The following is a 16,875-nucleotide window of genomic DNA, read 5'->3' as shown; positions in this document are numbered from 1 at the left end:
CAATGCATGAATTACAATGCTTGCTTTTACAACGCAGTCTTTACATTGCAACTACCATTACATTGCATGATTTTACAACGCCTGCCATAACAACGCATTTAAAAAAAATACCATTACAACGCATACTATTACAATGCGTACCATTACAACACATACCATTACACCACATAATACTTTTAGGGCAACAGTAGGGTAAGTGTTGGATAGTGCAGAGGTAAAAATTACTGTTCCCACTCCAGTGAGTTCAACAGTAGGGTAAGTGTTGGATAGTGTAGGGGTAAAAATTACTATTCCCACTCCAGTGAGTTCAACAGTAGGGAAAGTTTGGGATAGTGTAGGGGTAAAAATTACTATTCCCATGTACCCCAAAACCCATACCCACCCTAATACTAAATACATCTCTATTACTTACCTTATAATGCATTGTAATGGCATGCGTTGTAATGGTATGCGTTATAATGGCATGCGTTGTAGTGACATGCATTGTAATGGCATGCAATGTAATGGCATGCGATGTAAAGGCAGTTGTGTTGTAACAGTTGGGTTGGAAAGGTAGGTTGTTGTAATGACTGCGTTGTAATGGATGTTTCCCGTACTGGTTGTATCCAGGTAAGAAGGCTATTTTTGGTACTGGCAACTCAGCTAGGCTGCTTCCTTTTTGTGGGTATTTGTTTACCAGTTGTTCATTTCCTCTTTACAGCTGGAGCAGCTGTAGGGCAGTGGTCCATTACCCAGTGTGCAGGCAAGAGAGGGACCGAATATTGAGCGTGTTCATTGCCTATGCATGAATTAAGTGTTATCTGCGAGGGGAACATTGCCTTAGATTTGGTTTTACCAGGCAGCTTTCCATCTTTGGCTTGGGGCATTGGTGACCTCTCAGGGCCCAGTGATAATCTGCGCTCTACTGGATCTAGCTCTTTGGAGACTATCCTCACACCTCTTCCTAATGTAGAGTCAATGCTAACAGTGGGGCATAAGGTAACAGTACTACCTTCATTTTTGTGTTTCCCCATAATAATATATTTAGAGGTGTCCTACCTGCAAGGCTCTGCTGATTTAGGGTGAGGGATTTCTGGATCCTAGCTCCAAGGAGGGGCCAGCCCAGCCTCGTCCAGATGGGCGCAGACTAGCCCGCTGTTGGCCTGGTCTTCTTCCAGGCATGCGCCCGCCAGCATCCCACACAGTGGGATCCCCCTATGGCTGTATATAGGCGCCTCCTGGAGGTGTGTGCAACATCGCGGTGGGCAGCTCCTACTGCGCTGATGTCTGGGGCTGTGAGCCCTGCCCCTGCTCTGTTGTGCAGTGTCCCTTAATCATTTTCTAAATTCTCAAGTGGGACAAGCTTGGAAGACACCTTTATAGAGAGGGCCCACTGAAACATTTTTCTTAATGGAAAAAAATCTCCTAGTGGGACAGTCCTAGATATCTTCTCCGCCAAGGATCCCCCACCCTAGGTAAGCCACAGCTGCTTGTCTAACATCCCCAGAGGTGGTATAAAAGTCCCAATCAGTTCTCTGTGCTGAACAAAAACTTCCATGTAATGTTGCCTGCTACTCTCAGGTCATCAGGACAGGATTGTAGGCACATTTCTCTTTTCAGACAGGTTTGTGGTAGGGTTCAATCGACCAGCGTCAGCTAGAACTCATTGAAGTCAGTACTTCTTCTTCTTTTGTGTGTGTAAAGCAACAACAGTCTGCTAACCAATAAGGGTGTGCATAACTGGTGTAGGTTGCTACAAATCCATCATTTTGCCCTACATTTTAGCACAAACTGCATCCTCAGGTCAATTTTTGATGCTAAGATGAATTTAAAAAAGAGCACCTCAAACAACTGTTGTTGTTTCTGTGTATTTGCCGGAAATGTTTATCACAAATTACAGTGAATTGCTCCACTTGTGGATATATTTATCACGAGTAGCGCATAATTACGAAAAGTAGCATAATGAGATAACTTTGTCTAACAAGCGCAACGTGAAATTTCCCAGGTTATGCAAATAATGCCAGCTTAATTTAAATTCCACCCAGACCTACTAATCACTTGACCCCTTGAGCCCTTGATAGCAGTTTCACCAGAAGTTTGGAGCCAAAGAAGCATCATTCTTACAACTTTCAAGCAGAGAATGAAAAGAAAAAAAGCCAAACAATAACCCATGCTTTGCTTCTAGAGGGTGGCTCTTCATCTAGAACTCTGAGATCTGGGATAAGAATAATAGAAAGGGGGCAAAAAAATGCAATGAAAAAGAAGCAAACAAATGCAAATGGGAACCTCTAATAACATTGTATGGGCATACCAACCTCTTGGGTATATCTGGTTGTGAGGCATGTCCATTCTTCTTTCAAGAAAGGCATGGTGTTTGTTTGGTAATTAAATAGACCATCCGACGCTACAATTCAGATACCTGCAATCGCCATTTATACCTCGCACTACTGGCAGCTCATTGGGCATACCTCAAGGTGCTAGCATGGAGATGTTAGAGAGGTTAGTTCATCAGAAGGTCAGATTTATTACAATCTTAGATTATTATTTGCCAGAGGCACAAGAGACTCAAACATGGAAGAGATAGCAGAAAGGGCAATGCACATTATTCTGCTTGATAAGTAAAACTACATTTCCCACAGTCAAAGTTGCAGCCCCAGTTACTAGAGGACCGGCACACTCAGGGACAATACCAGGCCAATAGTGGCAGATAGAGTACTTAGACATGACTCACACTGGGTTCCCTTGTTTGATAACTGAAAGCAGTTGTTGTGACTCCTTGCTGTTTGCATTAGTTCTCTCCCGGTTTCACAGGTTCCTTCACATTTATTGTTTTTTCCTTTATTATGTTTCCCGAGTTCCACTGTACCCTCACCTGTGCTTTGTTATATGACTCTGTTATGTTTTGTTATATAACGCCTTACCTTTTTTTGAGTTTGTATTTCCCGGTGCTTCATCTTCTGCCCCTGTGTTGGTTTCTTGGTACACCAGGGGCTAGTTACAGCATTAAACCTGCTTGCACTTTGTAAGTCCATGCCTGTGTATGTATTTCTTATTTCCCTTCTGTGTTTTGACCTCTTAGTAAATTGTGTTCTCTCACCTGTAGATGGAGATCTAACCTTGATAATCCTGGCTTCAGACACTGTGTCTAAGGACCCCAGTCTGAATCTTCCAACTACCAACATGCTGGAGCATCTTTCTCGCTATCTATTTGTTCCTTTACCACTTTTCTCCTTAGCTTGGGTTTTTGTTACTATCCATGGGGGTGGGTCGACCTCTGGGGTAATGGAAGGATTACAGCAATATCCTCCACTCGCAATATTGAGTCAATGACACCAAGCATGTTTCCCATGGCTCGTCCACTTCAGACCCACAAGATCCTTCCACAACCAGATTTCCCTAGAATTATTCCCAGGATGACTATCAAAACTATCCTATTCATTGACCATTCTTAAATTGAGCTGATTCTCTGTTAGGAGCCACAACTAAGCACTCTGAAGTTGATGAAACATGATATGTTTTAGCGCTATTCAAAAGTCGTTAAATAAGTAGATAGAAATAGCAATAACATATATCATGCTGCTACATGACTTTCACACAAAATCAATGAATTCAATTCAATTGTTTCTGAATTGTCATGAACAGGTTTTACCTTCAACTCATGCTGCATTCAACTTTTTAACATCAAATAATTCTGCTCTTAAATTTCGATTTGAACTTAAAAATGTATCTACAGTCTCTGGGGATTACTTACCTGAAGTATTGCTTCTCCTTATGTGTTTGTATTGCAGCTAATAATCTAAAAATATTTCAGTCCATATTTCACTTAGAAGTTCATGTTTTCCGTGGTATTTATTTTAGTGTTAATGCAATATCTGTGCCCATGTTGATTTTATGGTAGTGTGTTGGTCCTGTATGGAGCTTGACTTACTACAAGGCTTGGGTGAAGTTCATTTAAGCCTATTTTTCCAGTAGTACTACTTTAGTAGGTTTAACTGTGTATTTTGTAAATTGCAAATGTCTTTCTCTTAATGTGGTCGTGTGTTTTGTATTAGAACACTTCCCCACAAACCTTCTTTCTAGTGATTATTCCCCTTTTTCCCACCACTCATCCTTGCTCCTTCCAGATTTATCACTAAATCCTATACTTATGTATGCAGGACTCCCGCCACAAGGTAAGAGATGTCTGTACAGAAAAGATAGGGGAAGCGTATATCTCCCACTGAGGATTTGTAAATTGTGGTTTGGAATATGTCAAGATATAATACTTTATGTATTATCAAATTGCTTTTGTAAATTTACTTTCAGCATTATAAATTATTAACCACAATTTCAGACAGAATCAGTATTCATCAGATCAAATCATGTTAAAGTTTCTTAAGAATAAATAACTATACTTTTTTGAAACCTGAGAGACAAAAGATAATAATCGATAACTAGAATGATCAGCCCAAAACTCACATCTGGTGACTTAAGAGTCACATATACATGTGTGCAATACCCTAAGTCGAACTTCAGAATATTTAGAAAGAAGTAACTTATGTTCGCTACTAATCATTAGCTACTTAGCTGGGGCAAAGCAAGATATTACATCTAACAGAAATGCTGAGATATGCTGAGGATGGCCCCTCTATCATTTTTCATCAGCAAATGTATCTGAAATTAATAGTATTTGCCTCCACAATTCATTGTGTCTCTTTGATATGTGATCACATATTGTGAGGTCACAAATCCCAAAAAATACTATTGATCTATTTATTAACTTGTACTTTGGAAGTAATTTAAATAAAATCTTGAAGTATGTTGTGTGTAAACTTGACCTGACCACCAATAAAATGTAAGAATTATGGTGACCCAGCTCCAAAAATTGGTATAATTTAAATAAATGATCCATATCTTAATGCATACTTTTACTGTCACACTTACTTGCCCATCAAACAATAAAAGAGAACTGTGGACTTATCACCCTCGCTACGTGTGTCTGAGAAGCAAGCACTTGGCAGGTCATCTAAAAGAATAGTAGTAAAATCAAAACAGTAGAAAGGCAACATGCCAGTTAATTTTGTCAATATTCAGACAATGTCAGTTCCACATATATCCACTGCTGTTCCACATATAGACATTCTAACATCCTTTGTGAGTTTCTTGTGAGCTCTATGAAGATAAAACTTAGTCCTTGAGTCATCTGCCTACAGCTGACTCTGATGGTCGCGGTTATAGATCTTCATAGTCAGAAGAATCATCTGGAGATAAAAATTTGAAGGAGAAAGGCGAAGGCTTGACACAAGCAGGATATAACAGGTCAGTGGGAAAAATGCTTGCAATAAGTCTAATCACTTGCAATTGCTTGGGGTAGCAATCCAACTCCTCACTTTATTGTCCATCATGCTACCTAAGTTTGGACCCAGCCATATTCAGATCAATCTTGACACTTCTCCAATAGAAGCAGTCCAGTTCGAACTGCCCGGCCAGATCATCCATGTTCTGGAACACAGGCAGCCAACATTTGGTGTTGTACTGAATGGGGAGCCTCTTTCTGATGTAGCTTGTGTCACTGGCATTGGTGGTGTTACTAATGTATGTCTCAGTATGCTTGACACAAATAATTCTTTCAAGTAGCAGGTCAGGTTGGGTGTAGCTTCAAGTCAGAACATTGGGCACAGATATCGAGCTATGTGTAGGTTCAAATTAAACAAACCTTTAAACTTTGTTGTTGTACCATTTCAGGTTGGAAAAATGTCAAGAAGCAGTTTGAGATGCTGTTGTCAATCCAACACTAATAGGAGAGGGTGACACCTATAGATATATCTACATACTGACAATTCTATTATTTGATTTCTGCAGAATAAAAAAGAAGAAGGATTTCTACTCACTAGTTATAACTTAATTTGTGCTAATTGTCTAAAGAATTGGTTGCCATTATGGGTCAGATTCGGACAAGTACATTTACATATTAACCTGTTCATGGTAGCCGGTAGTCATTTTGATTTATGGATTGACCCTGATGTGTATATTTTTCCTAATGTTCCTAGAATTATCAGAGGTGTTTTAGGTAGATTGAGGAGGTTTTTGTTTGTAATCTAATCCAACTATCCCATGTTTAAGGGCTGCATTAGTGTATGAGTGTTCCTATCTATCTTATCATTTATTCAGAACAATAGTGATTGTATGATGGCTAGGCATCTGTTGCCCTGTCCATTAGTTCATAGTATAACTAACAGAGAGAATTTTAAACAAAGAGAAGAGGAGCGCCTTGCGCAGATGCCTTGTGAGTATCCATGGTCCGCCAGATCCGAATCATTGGTTGCTGCACTTATTACCTGGTTCGCTGGTTCGAAACAAAGAGAAGGGCATGAAGTGAAAATAAAGGTTGTTCTAATATTGAGTAATGGTCTGTAAATCTAAATCTTTTATAACTTACAGCTTAAAACTTACAATGCCAAAATCAATCATTTATGCAATAAATCCATTAAGAGGAGTCAACATTTCCAAAACTTTGGTCGTATTTATATGACACAATAAATTTTAGTTTGCTACTTAATACTACAAACAGGTGACTTGTCACACGGACTAGGAGACTGTCGTACCTGTTCATACTTTCTCAGAAAATCTGTGCGTTTGTTGGACAACATAATCTTCAAAACTGTACAAGACTGATTCCCTGCAAACCAGAATATGTTGGCCTAAGTCCTGCCTGCTCACAGTGCACAATCTATACACCTAACCTGGTAAGGTAACAGGTGGAATGTGCAATCTCTGAACATGACAACCCTGACTCCCCAAGGAAATCATGGAAACAGATCTAGAACCCTTTTCTTTGGTAACTTATCCATTCCCAAAGTGTTCCCAAAAAATAAACAACATTGCGTTTCAGTATTTATTGAAGTAATATGATTCTTGTGTAAAATATGTGCGCTGCTATTAACAATAGAAGGAAAAAAGCAAAGTATGCAGCATCACAAGAATGGTAAAGAAAATCAACAATTCAACCATCAAGCTGTTACATAGATTATATGCCCATATATGAGTGCTATTATATATCGACTTTCAAAATATAGAGGTAAAAATATTGTGGGTCAGAAATATTGACAGACAAAACATCGTGGTCAAGAATATCAATTTTAGGTAAGTAATGACGATGTTTAAAATATCGAAGTGTTTAATATCGTTTGCAGAAATATTGGGGGTCATTATGATGGGGGAAGGCCCGCCACAACCAGCCGTGCAGTGGCGGGCCTTCCGCCATCAGGCTGTAATTTTCCCCCACCACATTACGATGGCGCGGGATCCAGACTGCGATCGTGGTGGACGCAGATCGTCTGCCACGGAACCGCCACAGGCAATCGTTCCGATTGCCTGGCGGAGCGGTCTGCATCCATAAAAATAATGTTGTGCATAGCAGGCACCGTCCACCAAATTAGGATGCTGGCTTCAGCCAGCCTTTCCGTGGCAGGTAAACCGCCATTGAAAGGCTGGCGGTGATTGGTTTTGGGGGCCTGTTGTGGCCCCCCTTGTGTTTGGGGGTGGTGTTTGTGCACTGTGTGGTGCCTGCCATGTACTGCAGTGAAATGCACAACATGCATTTTTTACATCGCGGCGGGTGCTGCAGTCAGCAGCACTTGCCACAATGTTAAAGTGCAAACCGACCTCCATGGTGGCGGTCGCATTCTAATTGGGTGTGCTGACCGCCGCATGCATGGCGTGCGGTTCCGATTCCCACCACGATGGTGGGCAGACTCAGGTCCGCCTGCCCTCGTAATGACCCCCATAGTTGTTAAAAATATCGTTTTTTTTATTAATGTTATGTATTTTAGTATATATTGTATATGTATGTGATGTCTGTTTTTTTGTATAAGAATTGTTTGTATTTTTATTATATGTGTTAACATTTTAGTAGTTATTAATTTTTTTTATTTGAATTTTGCGTTTTTTGCTCCGTAGCGGGTTGTGGGTTCATAGGGGAATAGGGTGGGAAGTAATTAATTTTAACAAAATCTAAAGATTATTTTTTGTTGTTATCAATATTTTTTTATTTGAATTTTGCGTTCTTAATTCTGTAGGGGGTTCTGGGTTTATAGAGGAATAGGGTGGGAAGTAATTTAATTATATTAAATGTATTAAATATTTGTTTAATTGAGATGTTAGTGTTAAATGTGTAAAGTAATTTATTATGAATTAATTCATAATTTGTTGTTAATTAATTTGAATTTTAATTAATTAATCGTCAATTAATTATGGTAATTGTGTAATTAGTTTAAGATGTGTGTTGTGGTGTTTATAGCTGTAAATGGTGGGAAGTAATTTATTTTTAATTGATGAATGAAAAATTAGTTGTTAAGTAATTTAAATTAATTAATTAGAAATTAATTATGGTAATTGTGTAATTCATTTTAGGTGTTTTTTGTGGATAACCTAGTGTTAAAGCATGTGTATTTAATGAATGTTTATTTATTTGAATATTTGTTTTTAATTGATTGCTAATTATGTTAATTATGGAAATAAATGTAAATAAAACTTTTGAAGTGTTTTTATATTGGTGTGGTTTTATAGGGTAAGAAATAAAATAAATATATTTATGCTTTAAATATTTTTTGTGTTTGTTAATATTTGCTCCTTTTCAATAATTAGGTGCCGATTCCGATCCTGTATAACCCGGTTACAAATGGTCGTACGGAGCTTTTCTCCGTACGACTCGTACCCGGGAATTCCACCGTACAAACCAGCAAGAACAATTCGTACAGAAATACCATTTCCATACGAATTGTAAAAAACACCGTACGGCTAAAAAATACATACAATTCCGATCCTGGACAGCGCGTACACGACGTCCGCACGGAGTCAGGCAGGGTTTTACGGACCAGCAAGTCCGATTCATACCCACAGCACTCCGCACGGCTATATTTTTAAGGGAGCCAAAAAGTGCCAGAAATGCTAAGTACGCCGCGATGCACGAGGAAAAGGGGGCCCGGTACGTGCCGTAACCCCCCCTGTATGTATGCGCCGTACCCCCAGCACCCCCGTATGTACGCGCTGTACTCCCAGCCCCGTATGTACGCGCTGTACCCCCAGCACCCCTGTATGTACGCGCCGTACCCCCAGCCCCATATGTACGCGCCGTACCCCCAGCACCCCCCATATGTACGCGCCGTACCCCCAGCCCCGTATGTACGCGCCATACCCCCAGTGCGTAGCGCTGGGGGTACGGCACGTACATATGGGGCTGGGGGTACAGCGCGTACATACGGGGGGCTGGGGGTACGGCGCGTGCATACAGGGGATGGGGGGTACGCGCCGTACATACGGGGGTGGGGGGTACGGTGCGGACATACGTGAGAGGGGTGGGAGGCTGGGGGGGCCGTATGACTCGTACCCCGGGCACAAGTGTACCCGGGGTAGGGGTCGTGCAAAGTTCGCTCCGTACGGGACATTTCCCATGCGCTTGTGTATTCGGGACGCCGGTACAGATCGGACTTGTGCGCTCGGACTTCAGTTTTACGACTCGTACGTAAAACTGTCCGGGGACGTCTCGTAGACTTTTCACGAGGTCATTCGTATGTATTTTTCACGTACGAATCGTACTTCGCCGTTTGTACGGGACTTGTGCGATTCGTACGTAAAAAAATACGGATACGAGTCGTACGGGAAAAAAAAAATACAGGATCGGAATCGGCACCCAAGTGTTTATAAATGTATTTATAAATGTATTTTACATAATATTTGTAGCTTTTAGTTATATGTAATTTATATTATAATATGTGTTCTTTTTTTATATGTTTACTATATTTAATCGTATTTTTTTAACCCCTTCGATGCTGCGCAGATTCCGCCGCTGTGCTGACGGAATCTTGCGCGGGCGTGGTCATGACGGAATGGTTCCGTCATGAGCACAGCTCAACCGTTGGTCATGACGGAACCATTCCGTCATGAGCACCGAAGGGGTTAATATTGTTTATTTATTTTTATGATTTTTTAAATGTTTTCTATTGTTTAAATGTTATTAGTAATGTTTGTTTCTCTGCTATCCAACACTTTCTCTATTGTTGCATTTACTGGAGTGGGAATAGTAATTTTTACCACGACCCTATACAGCACTTTCCCCACTTTTGCACTCACTGGAGTTTAAATAGGGAATAGTAATGTTTACCCTGTGCTATCTAATACTTTCCCTACTGTTGCACTCACTGGAGTGGGAATAGTCATTTTTATCCCTCCGGTATCCAGCACTTTCCCTACTGTTGCACTCATTGGAGTTTAAATAGTCATTTTTACCCCTCGCTAGCCAACACTTTCCCAACTGTTGCACTCATTGGAGTGGGAATAGTAATTTTTACCCCTCCGCTATCCAACATTTTCCCTACTGTTGCACTCACTGTAGTTGGAATGGTAAATGTAATTCCTCTGCTATCCAACAATTACCCTACTTTTGCACTCAGTGGAGAGGAAATAGTAATTTTTACCCTTCCGCTATTCAACATTTTCCCTACTTTTGCACTCACTGGAGTTGGAATTGTAAATGTAATTCCTCCGCTATCCAACACTTACCCTACTTTTGCACTCACTGGAGTGGGAATAGTAATTTTTACCCCTCTGCTATCCAACACTTTCCCTACTGTGCACTCTTTGGAGTGGGAATAGTAATTTTTGCCCCTTCGCTATCCAACAACTTCCCTACTTTTGCACTCACTGGAGTGGGAATAGTAATTTTTACCCCTTCGGTATCCAATACTTTCCCTACTGTTGCACTCTTTTCCTACTGCTTGTCTTACTGGAGTGGAAATATACATTTTTACCCCTCCGCTATCCAACACGTTCCCTACTGTTGCACTCACTGGAGTTGGAGTAGTAAATGTAATCATTTTGCCATCCAACATTTTCCTTAACGTTGCATTTATTGAATCACTGACACAATATCGAAAGACTAAAAATCGACCTACAAATATATCGATACAAAAAAATCGATCACATTATTATCGACATCATATACTTATTTAAAACATTACAAAAATATCGAACACACAATTTCGAACTACAGAAATATAGGTACACAAAATATCGCCAACACAAATATCGAAATCCTAAATTATCGATGCTCAGTAATATACATATACTTCATACCAAAATATCGTAAACTAAAATATCGACCACTAAAATATCTCCATTTTACTAATATCGACTATATAACACTTAATTAAAACCTAAAATCAAACAACATAAACACCAAATAATGTCTTTTATCTCTACACAAAATTATTATAAAACAATTATATATTTACTACATTTAAAAATGGATTTAAATAATTAACTCTTTACTAAAACATTATTAACAACCTTCCTACATTAAACAACTATATTATTAAATTATACTTTATCAATTCATGCATCCAATACATAATATAATGTTTAGAAAAATACATATAGAATAATACACCACAAAACCACTAATTAGCGTTTTCCTTATTAGGAAACTAACTAGTAGAAAAAAAAAAATTCGAACTAACCAATAAAAACACTCCGAATTCAAACTAACCAATAAAAAACATATTACAACATCCAAAGCACTATAAAAAGAAGTTCTACTTCATTCACAGTCCAAAACCAAAAAAAGGAAATTGAATGAAGAGGAAAATCTACCGGATTGCAACTACAGATATAAGAAAATCAACATAGAGGAAATGTTTAAAACTATCAAAAGTAAGTTAACTATATTATTCTCATAAAGACTGAAATCGAATAAATTGTAATTACAATATACATACACTATAAATAAATTAATGTCTTCTTTCTATTTCATGTTTTCACTACAGGAAACTCCAAAAGAAACTAACAAAATACAGAACAGCACCAAAAAAGATACAACTAAAAAGTAAGTATTTCTCAACAAAAAATCAACTAATAGATTAAAATACCACCCTAATTAAATCCCAATTGCAAAGCCCCTAACCATTCCCTATAAAAAAATAGAAACAATTATTACAACACATTTCCTTTTCTTTTCCAGACAAAGAAAATACTAGAGGAAAATCCCACAAAGAAAGAATCAAGAGCATTCTACTCAAACACATCAAAACCAACTTTGTAAGTATATAGTAACTAAATCTTGTTTTTTCTACTGAAAATTAATATAACATCATATATAATAACTATAATATATATTTTTCATAGATAAAGCTACATCAAAATGACTGAAGGAGCTGAATTCATAACAAGCCAGAAGGGAAAAATGTTACTATGCTATATGGGATACACTTACACACAGGAAAAAGTGTATGGTTTGAAAGTTAACTGGAAATGCACTAAATACTACTCTAATAAGTGCTATGGGCGTGCTACAACACGACAAACAACAGTATTATACACTAGAGAACATAACCACCCACCAAACATTACTGAAATAGAAGTCAGATCTGCTTTAGAAACTATAAAGGAAGCTAGCACAAGTTCTCAAAAACCTACTAGTGTAATTTTAAAAGAGCAGCTTCCCAAAATTCCTAAAACTGCTACTACACAAATGCCATCTGTAACTTCACTCAAAAGAACTATAGCACGTACTAAAAAAACCACTACAACTTCAACCCCAATTCCTCACACATATAGTGAAGTTATTCTAAGTCCAGAACAAAGTATAACTTTAAACAAAGAACCATTTGTCATTTTTGATAATAAAAACAATGACAAAAGAATAATAATATTTGGAACAGCTAATAATCTCTGTAAACTACAAGAATCACATAACTGGATGATGGATGGGACTTTTACCATATGTCCCAAACCCTTTTTCCAACTATATACAATACATGTCCTATATCACAATTGCAATATACCATTAATTTACACATTATTACCAAACAAACATAACTCCACATACACTGAACTATTAAATATAATCAAACAAAAAACAAATGACTTTTCCCCACAAAAAATAATCCTAGATTTTGAACATGCAATGATTAATTCTATATTAAAAACACACCCCCATACCTCCATACAAGGCTGTTACTATCATTTTAATCAATGCCTATGGAGACACATGCAAAAATCAGCCCTAAGCATTGAATATGCAACTAATTCATCTTTTGCATATCAAATAAAAAAACTCATAGCACTAGCTTATGTACCTGACACAGACGTAACAGAACATTACAACATTTTAATAGACAGCGCCTTCTACAAACAAAATGAAGAAAAACTAAGTTCACTATTGGACTATTTCGAAGATACATGGGTCGGCAGACTACATAGATCTGGCCACCGAAGAAACCCTAAATTCTTAATTCCCTGGTGGAACGTATACAGAAGCACCTTAAATGGAGAATCCAAAACTAATAACGCAGTTGAAGGATGGCATAACGCCTTCCTACAATCAACAGGCAGAACAAAACCAACACTAGAAAGATTTATATCATGCCTACAAAAAGAACAGAGTTATCAAGAGTTCCGAATGGAACAATCCATAACTCAGCTAACTCCAAAAACCTCAAAACAAACTAAACAAATGTATAAATATCTAGAGCAACAAGTAAAATTGTACCCTACTACCAAAGGCCTAGAATACCTAAACATCATAGCTAAAACACTTCTTTAAAGTACAAATACAAATAAATGACTAATTACCCATTTTCAATAATATCAAACACATAAAATATATTTATCTTATTACAAAAATAATTACTGTGTGTAACATATTTATACATATTGTCAAAAATATATTAACACATATTAATAATATTTGTAATAAAATAAAAAAAAACAATAATATTAAACAATACCCACCCACAAGAAATAATAATAAATTAACTTACCAAGTTTATTCCAAAGTCTAAAAAATCCATTTCCTGCTTACACAATCCAAATTTAAAAAAAAAGGTTCCCAAAAAAAAATGCAAAAATACAACTGGCGATTAAATCCATAAGCCATTCACCAAAGATCCTTCGAAAAACCATGAAAAACCCGAAAATAGCTAAAAATATTAAAAAACGATCCATGAAAACCGAAACATTTAAAGAAGTGTAAAAAACATATTGTTCAATAAAACGAACACACACTTCTTTAAAAAAAAAAACGAGTCCATCCGAAACGAATAACCTAGAAAAGAAATTGTAAAAACAAAGCAACATACATTCCCACCCACATAAAACAACACATAAACACTTACTAACAATAATACTAGATTTAAAACAGTTCTAAATATACATTAAACACCTTAAACCTAACTTTTGAAACATGCCTACACATCGTTAAAAACACGTAAAAACACAACACGCAACTCTAACACATAACATTTCCAAATATAACTAATATATGTACAGCTACACTAAACATTATCTAACTAGGCAAAAAATAAAGTTTAAAACCATCTAAAACATATAAAACAAACCTTACCTTTCACGACGCGAAGTAACTCCCAACCGCGAGCTTCCCTTCAAACCAAATGACCCAAAACAACATTACCGGGTTACAAAATAGAGTGTCCAAAACATAATAAAACATTTAACTATACTAAAAACCCCTAAATAAATCAGGTAAAACAGTAAATTCACACACAAATATTTTATATTATTTAGAAAAATAGACCTATTTTTTTCATTTACTTACAAATTGTCAACAAATGTTCCTAATGTGTAAAATTATATAAATAAATATTTTAAAATTTAAAATATTTATTATTATAATTTCTAAAAAGATAATACTACAGAACAATGTATGAAAAATTGTTAAAATATTTTTTCATTAATGCTAAAATGTTATTTGTGTTAAAAATATGTATTTTTTGAAAACATTGTAAAAATAATTAATATTAATATTTTACATATTAATATTAATAAAAAAGGTATAACATGTTTGTACTACAAATATTAAAATGTGTATATATGTGAAAATATTTGTGAAAAGTTTTGTATAAAGATTTACAAAACCTATTACTATGTTAAATTTAATTTAAAACACTACATTGTACAACATTGTTAATAATATTTATAATTTACTAAAAAATGTTAGAAAATATACTTAATGTACATAACATTTGTTCTGACCTATATTCAATATGTTTGAATGTAATTACAATGTAAATAATGCTATTTCTGAATGATCTTACTCAAATGAATAAACAATAAAAAAATCAAAAAAACTACAAAAAAAACAATGTTTTTGTCTTATTAATTGTGTTTCTCTGATTATTAATATTAATCTTATATTATGAATATTTAACATATAGAATATTTATTTTATAAAAAATTAAAAATCAATAAATATTATAAAATTACAGAATGCCATTACCCATTATTCCAATACAAAATATTCATATATTTTTCCTAATATTAATATTAAATATTCCAAACATATCACATTAAAACTTTACATGTATATATTATCCTAAACTATAAATATTGAATTAATTAGTACAAATCCAATATATAATAATACAATACAAATAATATTCACTTAAATATATTTTTATTATTGTTATATCAATGTAATTTAATTTAATTAAATACCAGACAGATTAGAGTAGGTGCTGGACACTGACCATAAATAATTTACTATTCCCACTCCAGTCTATAATAAATTAAAGTAGGTGCTGGACAGTGACCATAAATAATTTACTATTCCCACTCCAGTCTATAATAAATTAGAGTAGGTGCTGGACAGTGACCATAAATAATTTACTATTCCCACTCCAGTCTATAATAAATTAGAGTAGGTGCTGGACACTAACCATAAAGAATTTACTATTCCCACTCCAGTCTATGAAAAATTAGAGTAAGTGCTGGACAGTGACCATAAATAATTTACTATTCCCACTCCAGTCTATAAAAAATTAGAGTAGGTGCTGGACAGTGACCATAAATAATTTACTATTCCCACTCCAGTCTATAATAAATTAGAGTAGGTGCTGGACACTAACCATAAATAATTTACTATTCCCACTCCAGTCTACAATAAATTAGAATAGGTGCTGGACACTGACCATAAATAATTTACTATTCCCACTCCAGTCTATAAAAAATTAGAGTAGGTGCTGGACAGTGACCATAAATAATTTACTATTCCCACTCCAGTCTATAATAAATTAAAGTAGGTGCTGGACACTAACCATAAAGAATTTACTATTCCCACTCCAGTCTATGAAAAATTAGAGTAAGTGCTGGACAGTGACCATAAATAATTTACTATTACCACTCCAGTCTATAATAAATTAGAGTAGGTGCTGGACAGTGACCATAAATAATTTACTATTCCCACTCCAGTCTATAAAAAATTAGAGTAGGTGCTGGACAGTGACCATAAATAATTTACTATTCCCACTCCAGTCTATAATAAATTAGAGTAGGTGCTGGACACTAACCATAAATAATTTACTATTCCCACTCCAGTCTACAATAAATTAGAGTAGGTGCTGGACACTGACCATAAATAATTTACTATTCCCACTCCAGTCTATAACAAAATTAGAGTAAGTGCTGGACAGTGACCATACCTAATTTACTATTCCCACTCCAGTCTATAATAAATTAGAGTAGGTGCTGGACACTAACCATAAAGAATTTACTATTCCCACTCCAGTCTATGAAAAATTAGAGTAAGTGCTGGACAGTGACCATAAATAATTTACTATTCCCACTCCAGTCTATAAAAAATTAGAGTAGGTGCTGGACAGTGACCATAAATAATTTACTATTCCCACTCCAGTCTATAATAAATTAGAGTAGGTGCTGGACACTAACCATAAATAATTTACTATTCCCACTCCAGTCTACAATAAATTAGAGTAGGTGCTGGACACTGACCATAAATAATTTACTATTCCCACTCCAGTCTATAAAAAATTAGAGTAGGTGCTGGACAGTGACCATAAATAATTTACTATTCCCACTCCAGTCTATAATAAATTAAAGTAGGTG

The sequence above is a fragment of the Triturus cristatus genome, chromosome 6 (assembly GCF_964204655.1).
Source record: "Triturus cristatus chromosome 6, aTriCri1.1, whole genome shotgun sequence".
In the NCBI taxonomy this organism is placed as follows: domain Eukaryota; kingdom Metazoa; phylum Chordata; class Amphibia; order Caudata; family Salamandridae; genus Triturus; species Triturus cristatus.
Note: the sequence above shows the minus strand (reverse complement) of the source record.